The sequence below is a fragment of the Malus domestica genome, chromosome 02 (assembly GCF_042453785.1).
Source record: "Malus domestica chromosome 02, GDT2T_hap1".
In the NCBI taxonomy this organism is placed as follows: domain Eukaryota; kingdom Viridiplantae; phylum Streptophyta; class Magnoliopsida; order Rosales; family Rosaceae; genus Malus; species Malus domestica.
In genome coordinates, this window is record NC_091662.1 from 32,120,281 (window position 1) to 32,132,870 (window position 12,590).

The window sequence follows — 12,590 nt, forward strand, 5'->3', positions numbered from 1 at the left end:
TTATTAAAATTGCAAAGATAAACTAGTTACAATGAACAGTTCTATCGTTTTTTTTTTTGTCAAGGAAGTTCTTAGTTTGAAGAGTAATTTACAAAGAATAAATTCACTGTCACGTAATATTTCAAGTTAATAATACTTTGTCAAGTGGATAAATTGTTGGTAATAATGCACGTGCACTAAAGAAAAATTTCAGTGTTTCTGTAATTGTATAATGACATGTGTTCGGCTCTGCAGTGTACTAATAATAATTACCAAACGGTAAAAAAAAAAACATTTGGAGAGCGAAAATGTCAAAACCGAAAAAGAAAAAAAAAAAAAAAAACAGGAGGACGACGACACCCTCTTTCTTTTCTGGGTTTTTGGTTTGGGGCTTATCACTCGGCTCACTCCTTTAACACAAACAGTTGGAGCTCTACGCTCTTATACTCTTACAGTTATTTAGCCCCAAATTAACGAACCCTAATTTCCAACACTCTGTGGAAATTGAAGCAAGAATGGCACTTCAATTTCCAATCCCAAAATTGAGCCTCGAAGAAACCAGGTGAGACATTGCTTTTATTTATTTAATTGTTTTTCAGTTCTTTCTTTGCTTTTGATCCCATTTTCCGCTCACAGAAATATCCAATTGAAAACGTTTCTTGTTCCTTGTTTTTGAAATGATATATGAACTGAATGTTATTTTACTTACTGTTTTGTTTGAACTAGAAACGTAATGAATTACTATGAATGATTTGTTTTTTTTTATTGTTAAATTTATCTTTTTTTCTGTAAACACAAGAAATCACTAATCACTGTAACACCGTTACTAGTATTTTCGGTTTTGTTTCAGTTTTAATTGATTAACAAAGATTTTTGCACTTGTAAGCTCATAGAAAGATATGCAATGCTGCACCACAAATTGTTCTCGAAATTGTGTTGTGATCATATCATGGTATATATTTGCAAGAATTCTCATTAAACACGAAGAAACCTAGGACTGGAGTGGGCAACATGAAGTAATTTATCAGGATATGTCCTAAAGTTTGGTTACTTACATGTTTGTTGAGGACCACAACCATTCTATGGTAAGTCCTAGTAAGGTCCATTACCTTGTACCCCGGTGCTACGAAGAATACAACCGAGATTTTGGATGCCACTACTGGTGCATACTTTTCCATGGATGGTAATCTTGTCTCTTATGAACCAAATCGTGGAGGTGGGAGCGTCTCCCCTGCAGAATCAAATCACTCAGCAAGGAATCTTGGGCCTGTTAACTGTATAAGGCTGGGAGGAATGCTCAAAGTCTTCTAAACTATTTCAAGAAGATGCAGGCTGAAAACCCTGGCTTCTTTTATGCTATACAGCTTGATGATGAAAACCGCATGACCAATGTCTTTTGGGTTGATGCAAGATCGAGGACAGCTTATAACCACTTTGGTGATGCTGTAATTTTTGATACAATGTATCGACCCAATCATTACCAAGTCCCCTTTACTCCTTTCACTGGTGTAAATCATCATGGTCAGAAGGTCTTGTTTGGTTGTGCATTACTTCTAGATGAGTCTGAGTATTCATTTACATGGATTTTTAGGACGTGACTTTCTGCCATGAATGATCAGGCTCCTGTCTCTATAACTACAGACCAAGACAGAGCCATACAAGTAGCAGCTGCCCAGGTATTTCCAGAAACGTGGCACTGTATATGCAAGTGGCATATTTTAAGAGAAGATCAAGAAAGACTGGCTCATACATATCTTGCTCATCTTTCCTTCTACGGAGAGATATATAGTTGCATCAACTTTTCAGAGACAATTGAGGATTTCGAATCATCATGGGCATCCCTTCTTGATAGGTATGATCTACTGAGAAATGACTGGCTACAGGCAGTGTATAATGCTCGAAAGCAATGGGCCCCAGTCTATTTTCATGGAACTTTCTTTGCTGCAATTTCCTCACACCAAGGTGTTAGTTTTTTTTTTTTTTTTTTTTTTTTCCGATGTCTATCAACAGACAAGTATACCTCTGTTTTTTAAGCAGTATGAAAGGGCTCTTGAGCATTCATTAGAAAAAAAAATAGAATCAGATTATGATACAATGTGCACTGCTCCTGTACTGAAGACACCTTCACCAATGGAACAGCAGGCAGCTAACTTGTATACCAACAAAGTTTTTGCAAAGTTTCAAGAGGAATTGGTTGAAACTTTTGTTTATACTGCAAATAAGATTGAGGGTGATGGGATAGTCAGTAATTACAGGGTTGCAAAATATGAACATGATGACAAGGCGTATATAGTCATATTAAATGTCACTGAAATAAAAGCAAGCTGCAGCTATCAAATGTTTGAATATTCAGGCATCCTGTGTAGACCTATTTTAACTGTCTTCACAGTAACAAATGTTCTTACCCTTCCATCACATTACATATTGAAGCGATGGACAAGAAATGCTAAATCCTGTGTTGGACTAGAAGAAGAAGAGGGTTTAGATCTGCAAGGTATTGAGACATTGACCATGCGCTTTAACAATTTATGTCAGGAAGCCATTAAGTATGCAGAGGAAGGGGCAGTTGCTGTAGAGACTTACAATGCAGCAATGAGTGCTCTACGAGAGGGTGGGAAAAAGATTGCTGTCGTAAAGAAAAATGTTGCTAAAGTCACGCCTCCTAGCTCTTAGGGTAGTGGAAATATACAGGAAGACAGACAACCCAATTGCCAACTGGTGAAATGGCCCCCTCGTTGTGGCCTTGGCAAGAACCATATCGCTTTAATCTTAATGATGGAGGACTTCCTGTTGCTGATTTGAATCAGCCCAGCATGACTCCCATCTCCATTCACCCTGATGGTGGTAATCCTGATAGCACGGTTTTAATCTAGGAGGTTTTATTGTTATTTAGATGGTTTTCATTCATACATTTTTCTCTGGCTATGTGTTTCCTTTATAGCCGACCCCACTTAGTGGGAAAAGGCTTTGTTGTTGTTGTTGTTGTATGTGTTTCCTTTATACCGGAGGTCTGGAGTCTTATTTTGGAATATGTTCTCTGAAGATATAGGATTTTGACCCATTCGAATTTCTAAAATTGATGTAGGTGGTTGTTACTTGTTTCAACTCCATGACATGGGTCATAGAAAATAAGAATTCAACATCAGCTGGGAAAGTGGCTGTTATCAACTTGAATGTATGCATATCCCTTCTGTATATGTGAATAATGTTTCTTCAATTTCACTCAAGAAGAGTAACAATTTTCATTCTCATGATACCTTAATCGTTAGAAGTGCTCACCTAAGGGATTTTAAGTTGAGGGACAATGCACTAAAGGGCTAGATTATGTCACTTATTTAATTCAATAGTTATGTCAAATCTAACCACTAATACATTGCCCCTCATCATAAGTCATTTTAGGTGATAACTTTTTCCTTAACCAAATGCTACTTTAGTGCGGAAGTGATTTATCATCTTGTGAGAACCATTTAAATATTCATGCGATTTGCGTTGAACCCATGTAATTATTCTTTTCGCTGTATTTTCAAATAACTTATGCTTGCTGAATTTGGTCACTGACGTAGCCTATTTGTGTTGCTAGTTCCTTGTCATGTACCCTACTTGGCTTGTTGTTCTAATTTCTTTTACTTCAACTGTAGCTACAAGATTATGGGAAGAATCCTGCAGGGGAGAAAGAGGTACAATTTAGGCTAACAAGGGTTACACTAGAGCCTATGTTAAGATCGATGGCCTATATCAGTCAGCAGCTCTCTGCACCAGCCAACAGAGTTGCTGTCATCAATTTTGAAGGTATGAAAACTCATAGTTTCAGCCCCTCTCCCATCAAATTTTCTGAGGAAGTTCAGTTTGCTGAGATCTTTTAACAGTTTTATCTGTGTGTTAAGGTAATGACAATTAAATTTCTAGGCTTTCTCCCTAGTTTTACAATTGGATTGATCACAGTTAGGCATGTGACACAGTTGTCAAATGTAAGACGGCTCTGATTTCCAGAGAATTGGGCTATCTGCTGTCAGTATAGGTTGTTGAATGTGGTATAGAACTAAAGATTTCTGGATTAAGCGGCCAATATAAGGTTTATGGTGGGAAAGTATAATAGTGAGTATCCTGCAAAATAATTTGTGGGTTTAGTTCAACAAAGTTAAGTTGTAGGAATTGTGCTGTATTGTAGGTAAGATTTTCGGCTTCCAGAATAAGGATTTCCTGTCGGTAAAAGGTTTGGGAAAGACAGACTTTTGGGTGTAAAAAGATATGCCAATAGGGTGTCAAGGTAGGAAATGCTAAGCTATTTTTTGGCTGGAAGCAGCAGGAGGCGACAACAGTCATCAGGGATTTGATGGCTGAGCTTTGCTGAAGCTGAAAGGGTCATTTTTTTTGGGTCAAAAGCTGATATGTCCACCAAACGGGCCGTATATGGTCAACATTTATGATATTGGTAAGTAATCCAATTTTATACGAAATTATTCTGTTTTCCTTAAATTTGTCAGCCCAAGTGTTCAATGGACATTATTGTGGTTTCTCAGTTTTAAGATACAAAGACAACTTCTGGAGAAACGGAGGTCAAGTTTCAAGTTTCCAAAGATACACTAGGCTCCATTTTGAGATCAGTGGCTTACATCCGTGAGCAGCTATGACAAATGTAAGCATACTGTTTGCTGTACCACTTTGGTCTTAGAATATGAAATTATTGAATGAATTATTTCGATGCATTGTAGTTTCCATTTCTCTTGAAGTGTTGTTCTGTCCCTTTCCCTTTCTGCTATATTGTTACATGTTGATTGGAGAGTACTTTTTATATCTATTTCTTACATCCGTAATACCAAAATATCTAGAAAATTTGACATTTAATCCTTTTTTGTATCTATATACCTAAACCTTTCAAATAGGAGAAGCACACAATATAAGTTAACCTTACAACCGAAACCTAAACATTACAATGTTTCTTTCCAACCTTGCCTGGCCTGTGCAAATCCACAATGTCAAATAGGTTCTTGGTTCACCCAAAACCTTGCAACAAACAACTTGTGATAATCGCATTAGATAAATCTCCATTGGTCATGCATGAACTGCAGAAGTAAATAGACGACACAATACTCTACAAAACTCTACAAAACTTTAAAAAAGTTCCCCAGTATTTTATACATAGGTTCTTTTGTGAATGCCCAAAGATCAACAACAACAACAACAACAACAACAAAGCCTTTTCCCACTAAGTGGGGTCGGCTATATGAATCCTAGAACGCCATTGCGCTCGGTTTTGTGTCATGTCCTCCGTTAGATCCAAGTACTCTAAGTCTTTTCTTAGAGTCTCTTCCAAAGTTTTCCTAGGTCTTCCTCTACCCCTTCGGCCCTGAACCTCTGTCCCGTAGTCACATCTTCGAACCGGAGCGTCAGTCGGCCTTCTTTGCACATGTCCAAATCACCAGAGCCGATTTTCTCTCATCTTTCCTACAATTTCGGCTACTCCTACTTTACCTCGGATATCCTCATTCCCAATCTTATCCTTTCTCGTGTGCCCACACATCCCACAAAGCATCCTCATCTCCGCTACACCCATTTTGTGTACGTGTTGATGCTTCACCGCCCAACATTCTGTGCCATACAACATCGCTGGCCTTATTGCCGTCCTATAAAATTTTCCCTTGAGCTTCAGTGGCCTACGACGGTCACACAACACGCCGGATGCACTCTTACACTTCATCCATCCAGCTCGTATTCTATGGTTGAGATCTCCATCTAATTCTCCGTTCTCTTGCAAGATAGATCCTAGGTAGCGAAAACGGTCGCTTTTTGTGATCTTCGCTAGATTGCTCCGGTCATTAGTGTGGATAAGTATATAAATGGATAGAGATAGGAAAGCAAACATAAGATGTATGTGGTTCACCCAGATTGGCTACGTCCACGGAATAGAAGAGTTCTCATTAATTGTGAAGGGTTTACACAAGTACATAGGTTCAAGCTCTCCTTTAGTGAGTACAAGTGAATGATTTAGTACAAATGACATTAGGAAATATTGTGGGAGAATGATCTCGTAATCACGAAACTTCTAAGTATCGGAGTGTGGTGTCGTCTTGACTTGCCTTATCTGTCTCATAGGTAGATGTGGCATCTTCTCTGGAAGTACTCTTCCTCCATCCAGGGGTGGTATCTTTAACTGGTGGAGATGCACAAGGTAATGTATCAATTTCACTTGAAGCTTACTTGTAGTTTCAGGCTTGGTCAAGCGCGATACAAACCATGTAGTAGGAGTCCCCCAAGTCGCCGAGCTAGGGGGTCTGCTGAAAGAGGTGACAGACAAGGTAAGCAATCAGAGCTCCGACTGATTGTTCACCTTCTCCCCATCTTGCAGCAGCATGAAGGATAAAGAGAAGAAAAATGAGAAGAGATGATATGAGATACTTTTGCTTTTGAAGAAGTAACTTTCCACAGGCTTATTCTTGAACTGAGCTGGAGGGTTTTCTGGTTTCCTCCAGAGTATAAGGCCGACTGAAGAATTTGAGGGTCAAAACAAGTCCATCAAATCTAGAGTACGTTCCACCCTGCTGATATGGGATACTTTTGCTTTTGACAGAGTAATGGATGTATCGGCACGTGTGCTGTTACGCTTGTCTCCACATGCTTCCTTGTATCCTTCGCACTTGCCCTATCTGTTCCTCAAGCAGATGCGGAATCTTCCCTGGAAACATAAGATGTTGAAGATGAGTACCCGAGAGCAATGTCAGGTAAGTAATCAGGTAAGGGGTTTCAGGCAGTCAGTTCCTGGCTGGAAGCTTGATTCCAAGTGCTGACTGATTGCTCTCTTTCTCCTTGTCTTGCAGGTAAAAACAAGGCCAAAGGAAAAGACAGGGAAAAAGCATGATATGGGATACTCTTGCTTTTAACCCTGATGATATGAGATATTCTTGCTCTAGTATAGCTTGTTTGCAGAGGTATTATCGGGGGGAAAGAAAGCTGAATATTTCAAAAGGCTTCGTTGGGAGTGCCCTCTCAGATATGATGAAGTGTTGAGCATTTTTGCAGGTCTGCCTGTCCGTTGGGGATGGAGGTCGACATATATAGGAGTCTCCCTAACAATAAGTAGTAATGCTATTCATTTACCCTGCTTGGTCATAGCACGGTAGTGGGAGCTGCCAGTTTCACATGTTTTAACTCTGTCAGAGCACTTTGAAAAAGTGGTCTGTGGTATCTGGCTCTCGAGATTCGGAGAACGATGCCTCTTCGATTTTTGAGAAAGCAATCATGCTGGGGGTCTGTCTCTTCGATTTTTAAGGAAGTAATCATGTTGGGAGTCTGGCTCTCGAGATTCGGAGGGCGGTGCCTCTTCGATTTTGGAGCAAGCAATCCTGTTGGGAGTGTTGTCTCGAATGTGAGTAAAGGTTGGGCATGTTTGCTAGTCTACCTTGCCCCGAAGCACAAAGGTTGACACACAGGGACTTTCCAATTATCTAGCAATGGTACTGTTCCTTTACCCTCTCTTCGCTTTTGAGAAAGTAGTCATGTTGAGAGTCTGGCTCTCGAGATTCGGAGGACGGTGCCTCTTCGATTTTGGAGCAAGCAATCTTGTTGGGAGTGTTTTTTCGAATGTGAGTAAAGGTTGGGCATGTTTGCTAGTCTACCTTGCCACGAAGCACAGAGGTTGACACACAGGAACTTTCCAATTATCCAGCAATAGTACTGTTCCTTTACCCTTGTGGGAATAATATGGTAGCTAGACCTTCAAAGTTTATGTGTCTAAACTTTGTTAGTGCTGTTTCTTTGCTATTCTTTTACCTTTCTTGGTCAGAGCGATGTAGTGGGAGCTGCAAGCTTCACGTGCTCAACTTTGGCAGAGAACTTTGGCAAAGTTATCTGTGGTACCCATGAGCTATTGTTGCGTGTGGGAAGTGGGTGATTGAACAGTAAGATTCATGTGCTTTCTACTTCACCAGAAGTCTTCGACAGAATGCCCATAATTTCTGCAAAGCTGAGTGTGCGTGTGACAGGTGCTGACAAGGCTAGAATAGTAGGTGCCTCTTCGATTTCTGAGATCGGCCCTCATGGTCTCTGAGCAGCCCAGCTTTTGAGAAAGCGAGCGCCTCTTCGATTGATTTGGAGAACGATGCCTCATCGATTTTTGAGAAAACAATCATGCTGGGGGTCTGGCTCTCGAAGATTCAGGGAGCAGTGTCTCTTCGATTTTTGAGAAAGTAATCATGTTGGGAGTCTGGCTCTCGAGATTCGGAGGGCGGTGCCTCTTCGATTTTGGAGCAAGCAATCTTGTTGGGAGTGTTTTCTCGAATGTGAGTAAAGGTTGGGCATGTTTGCTAGTCTACCTTGCCACGAAGCACAGAGGTTGACACACAGGGACTTTCCAATTATCCAGCAATGGTACTGTTCCTTTACCCTCTCTTCGATTTTTAAGAAAGTAGTCATGTTGGGAGTCTGGCTCTCGAGATTCGTAGGACGGTGCCTCTTCGATTTTGGAGCAAGCAATTTTATTGGGAGTGTTTTCTCGAATGTGAGTAAAGGTTGGGCATGTTTGCTAGTCTACCTTGCCACGAAGCATAGAGGTTGACACACAGGGACTTTCCAATTATCCAGCAGTGGTACTGTTCCTTTACCCTTGTGGGTAATAATATGGTAGCTAGACTTTCAAAATTTATGGGTCTAAACTTTGTTAGTGCTGTTTCTTTGTTATTCTTTTACCCTTCTTGGTCAGAGCGATGTAGTGGGAGCTGCAAGCTTCACGTGCTCAACTTTGGCAGAGAACTTTGGCAAAGTTATCTGTGGTACCTATGAGCTATTGTTGCGTGTGGGAAGTGGGTGATTGAACAGTAAGATTAATGTGTTTTCTACTTCCCCAGAAGTCTTCGACAGAATGCCCATAATTTCCGCAAAGCTGAGTGTGCGTGTGACAGGTGCTGACAAGGCTGGAAAAGTAGGTGCCTCTTCGATTTCTGAGATCGGCCCTCGTGGTCTCTGGGGAGCCCAGCTTTTGAGAAAGCGAGCGCCTCTTCGATTTCTGAGATCGGCCTTCGTGGTCTTTGAGCAGCCCAACTTTTGAGAAAGCAAACGCCTCTTCGATTTCTGAGATCAACCCTCGTGATCTCTAAGCAGCCCAGCTTTTGAGAAAGCAAACGCCTCTTTGATTTCTGAGCAGGCGCCTCTTCGATTTCTGAAGCTCCGTCGAGTGCAGATTTTTATAGGGGCTGGCATTAAGTTCCAAAGCACACTTGAATCTCCACCAGTAGAAGCTTCATTCTTGCACTTCTAAGATCTTGATTTGTCCGACCTCTTCTCTCTTCAACACTTTTGAAAATGTCTGGCCCCTCCGACCGTCGTTTTGACTTGAACCTTGTTGAAGAGGCAGCCCCGCCTTCTCCAGACAACATATGGCGCCCATCCTTCGTCTCCCCTACTGGTCCTCTTACCGTTGGGGATTCCGTGATGAAGAATTATATGACCGCTGCGGTGGTGGCCAGGAACCTTCTCACTCCCAAAGATAACAGACTACTTTCCAAACGGTCTGATGAGTTAGCTGTTAAGGATTCGCTGGCTCTCAGTGTTCAGTGTGCAGGTTCTGTGTCTAATATGGCCCAACGCCTATTTGCTCGAACCCGCCAAGTTGAATCATTGGCGGCTGAAGTGATGAGTCTCAAACAGGAGATTAGAGGGCTCAAGCATGAGAATAAACAGTTGCACCGGCTCGCACATGACTATGCTACAAACATGAAGAGGAAGCTTGACCAGATGAAGGAAACTGATGGTCAGGTTTTACTTGATCATCAGAGATTTGTGGGTTTGTTCCAAAGGCATTTATTGCCTTCGTCTTCTGGGGCTGTACCGCGTAATGAAGCTCCGAATGATCAACCTCTGATGCCTCCTCCTTCTAGGGTTCTGTCCAGTACTGAGGCTCCAAATGATCCCCCTCCGGTGCCTTCTCTTTCTGGGGCTGTACCGACTGCTGAGACTTCTCCTAAGCAACCTTTGTGAAGGCTCCCTCTTGTGTATTTATTTTGACTCATGTATATGTACATATTTGTAGCTTATCGGGGATATCAATAAATAAGCTTTCCTTCATTTCAACGTATTGTGTTAAATACACCAAAACCTTCTTCGCTAAGTTCTTTGAATTTTCTTTTGTTGAAGCTTGTATGTTGAAGCTTTCTGAGTGGAGCATGTAGGTTGGGGTAGTGTTCCCTTAATTTCCCGAGTGAGGAAAACTTCTCGGTTGGAGACTTGGAAAATCCAAGTCACTGAGTGGGATCAGCTATATGAATCTTAGAACGCCATTGTGCTCGATCCTGAGTCATGTCCTTCGTTAGATCCAAGTACTCTAAGTCTTTTCTTAGAGTCTCTTCCAAAGTTTTCCTAGGTCTTCCTCTACCCCTTCGGCCCTGAACCTGTGTCCCATAGTCGCATCTTCTAATCGGAGCGTCAGTAGGCCTTCTTTGCACATGTCCAAACCACCGTAACCGATTTTCTCTCATCTTTCCTTCAATTTCGGCTACTCCTACTTTACCCCGGATATCCTCATTCCTAATCTTATCCTTTCTCGTGTGCCCACACATCCAACGAAGCATCCTCATCTCCGCTACACCCATTTTGTGTACGTGTTGATGTTTCACCGCCCAACATTCTGTGCCATACAGCATCGCCGGCCTTATTGCCGTCCTATAAAATTTTCCCTTGAGCTTCAGTGGCATACGGCGGTCACACAACACGCCGGATGCACTCTTCCACTTCATCCATCCAGCTTGTATTCTGTGGTTGAGATCTCCATCTAATTCTCCGTTCTTTTGCAAGATAGATCCTAGGTAACGAAAACGGTCGCTCTTTGGTATTTCTTGATCTCCGATCCTCACCCCTAACTCGTTTTGGCCTCCATTTGCACTGAACTTGCACTCCATATATTCTGTCTTTGATCGGCTTAGGCGAAGACCTTTAGATTCCAACACTTCTCTCCAAAGGTTAAGCTTTGCATTTACCCCTTCCTGAGTTTCATCTATCAACACTATATCGTCTGCGAAAAGCATACACCAAGGAATATCATCTTGAATATGTCCTGTTAACTCATCCATTACCAACGCAAAAAGGTAAGAACTTAAGGATGAGCCTTGATGTAATCCTACAGTTATGGGAAAGCTTTCGGTTTGTCCTTCAAGATCAAGGAATTCAAAATCAAACTGTCTATAGCTCCCTAGTAACACAGGGATTCCAATCCCATCTCTCGTATTTGCACTCTCTCGGAACTAAGAAGGTGGAGTATTCTGCTATGACATCTAACAGCTGTATAAACTATTATCTGCTCTCAAGCTTCCATCTCTTTCTTTGATGCTGAAATTTTCTGAAGTTTGAAGGGTAAAGATTTCTGTTGAAGCTTGAAGTTCAAAAAATAAAAAATTAAAGTAAAATAAAGGATGTGGTCAACTCTCAGTGTCGAGACCTTGATTGTTGTGGTTCACTTGCCCTTTTGGGCGGTTAACTGGGAAGGCTAAACCAGCAAGAACTTTATCTGAGAATCCAACTTCCCCACAACTTAATTCTGATTCACAACCCAATAATGTGAGAATCAAGGATGGTGGTTTGGTCTTACAACCTACCTAGGCTTAGTCTGGAGTATCATCGCTAGCTAGGTTGGTTGCCGTCATTATTAGTACCTAGGAGCCTCTATGAGTGCTCACCCCTCAACGAGTCTAACCTGAGTGTCTTCATGCTACTGCAGCTCCTCAGCATTTTTGTACCTTTCAGACCATCTTGATATCTTCAAAACCACACTAGGATACTTTAGCAACTTTAGCAACTTAGCATTTACATAATGTTTTGTACTTATTGTACTGATTCTGTATGAAGTAATTTTTGGGAGAAATGGATTTGTTCCTTTTTGGTTCAAGTGTTATAATTGGTGACCATATCATGATTCTGTGTTGAAAACAGAGAGGTTCATTCAGATGCAAAGTATATAATCGAGAGTTATTTCATCTGCTTTGAAGTCGCCTTCGCCAAAGCTTCGAAACCAATAACCGTATCAAAGTTTTCATTGTATGAAAGGTGGCACCAGAGATTGAGGAGCGATGACGTTCGATGAAGAAATTTGGTTTAGTTGTAGTTAGATATTTTATTCATAGGCCTACATCTTGTTTAGTTTTAGGTAGGGGGTATATAGATTGTTTCCATGTAACCATGTTTTGGGTGTATTTATATGTACATTGTTAGTTGTGACTGTCCAGATGCAATTGAGCCACGGCGTATATTTTGTATCTCAAGCTTCAGACTGGTGGTTCAGTTTTATAAGAGCAAATTATAGAATTAGTCTCTAGAGTTTAAACTAGTTTAGATTTTGTCCCTAAACTGAAAATTCGTTAATTTAGAGTTCGTTTGGATGTGCTTTTAAAATGATTGAAAGTGCTTTTGGTGAAAATGTTTTTGGAACCAATTTTTAGTAAAAATGCAAGTAAATTTTGAAGAAGCACTTAAAGTGCTTCCTGGAAGAAGCACATAACTGGTGCTTCTTGCAGAAAACACTTCAAGAAGTGCTTTTGGAACTCAAAAACATTTTCTTTAAAAGCGCTTTCAATTATTTTAAAAGCACATCCAAACGAGCCCTTAGATTCCTGATTTTTATCTAGAGTACA

At 41.0% G+C, this 12,590-nt stretch overlaps 1 pseudogene; it reads left to right on the plus strand.

The window, feature by feature from the left end:
- The first annotated feature begins 1,253 nt into the window (after positions 1–1,253).
- On the plus strand, positions 1,254–12,267 carry LOC139191875 (protein FAR1-RELATED SEQUENCE 3-like; annotated as a pseudogene).
- Positions 12,268–12,590: the final 323 nt, after the last annotated feature.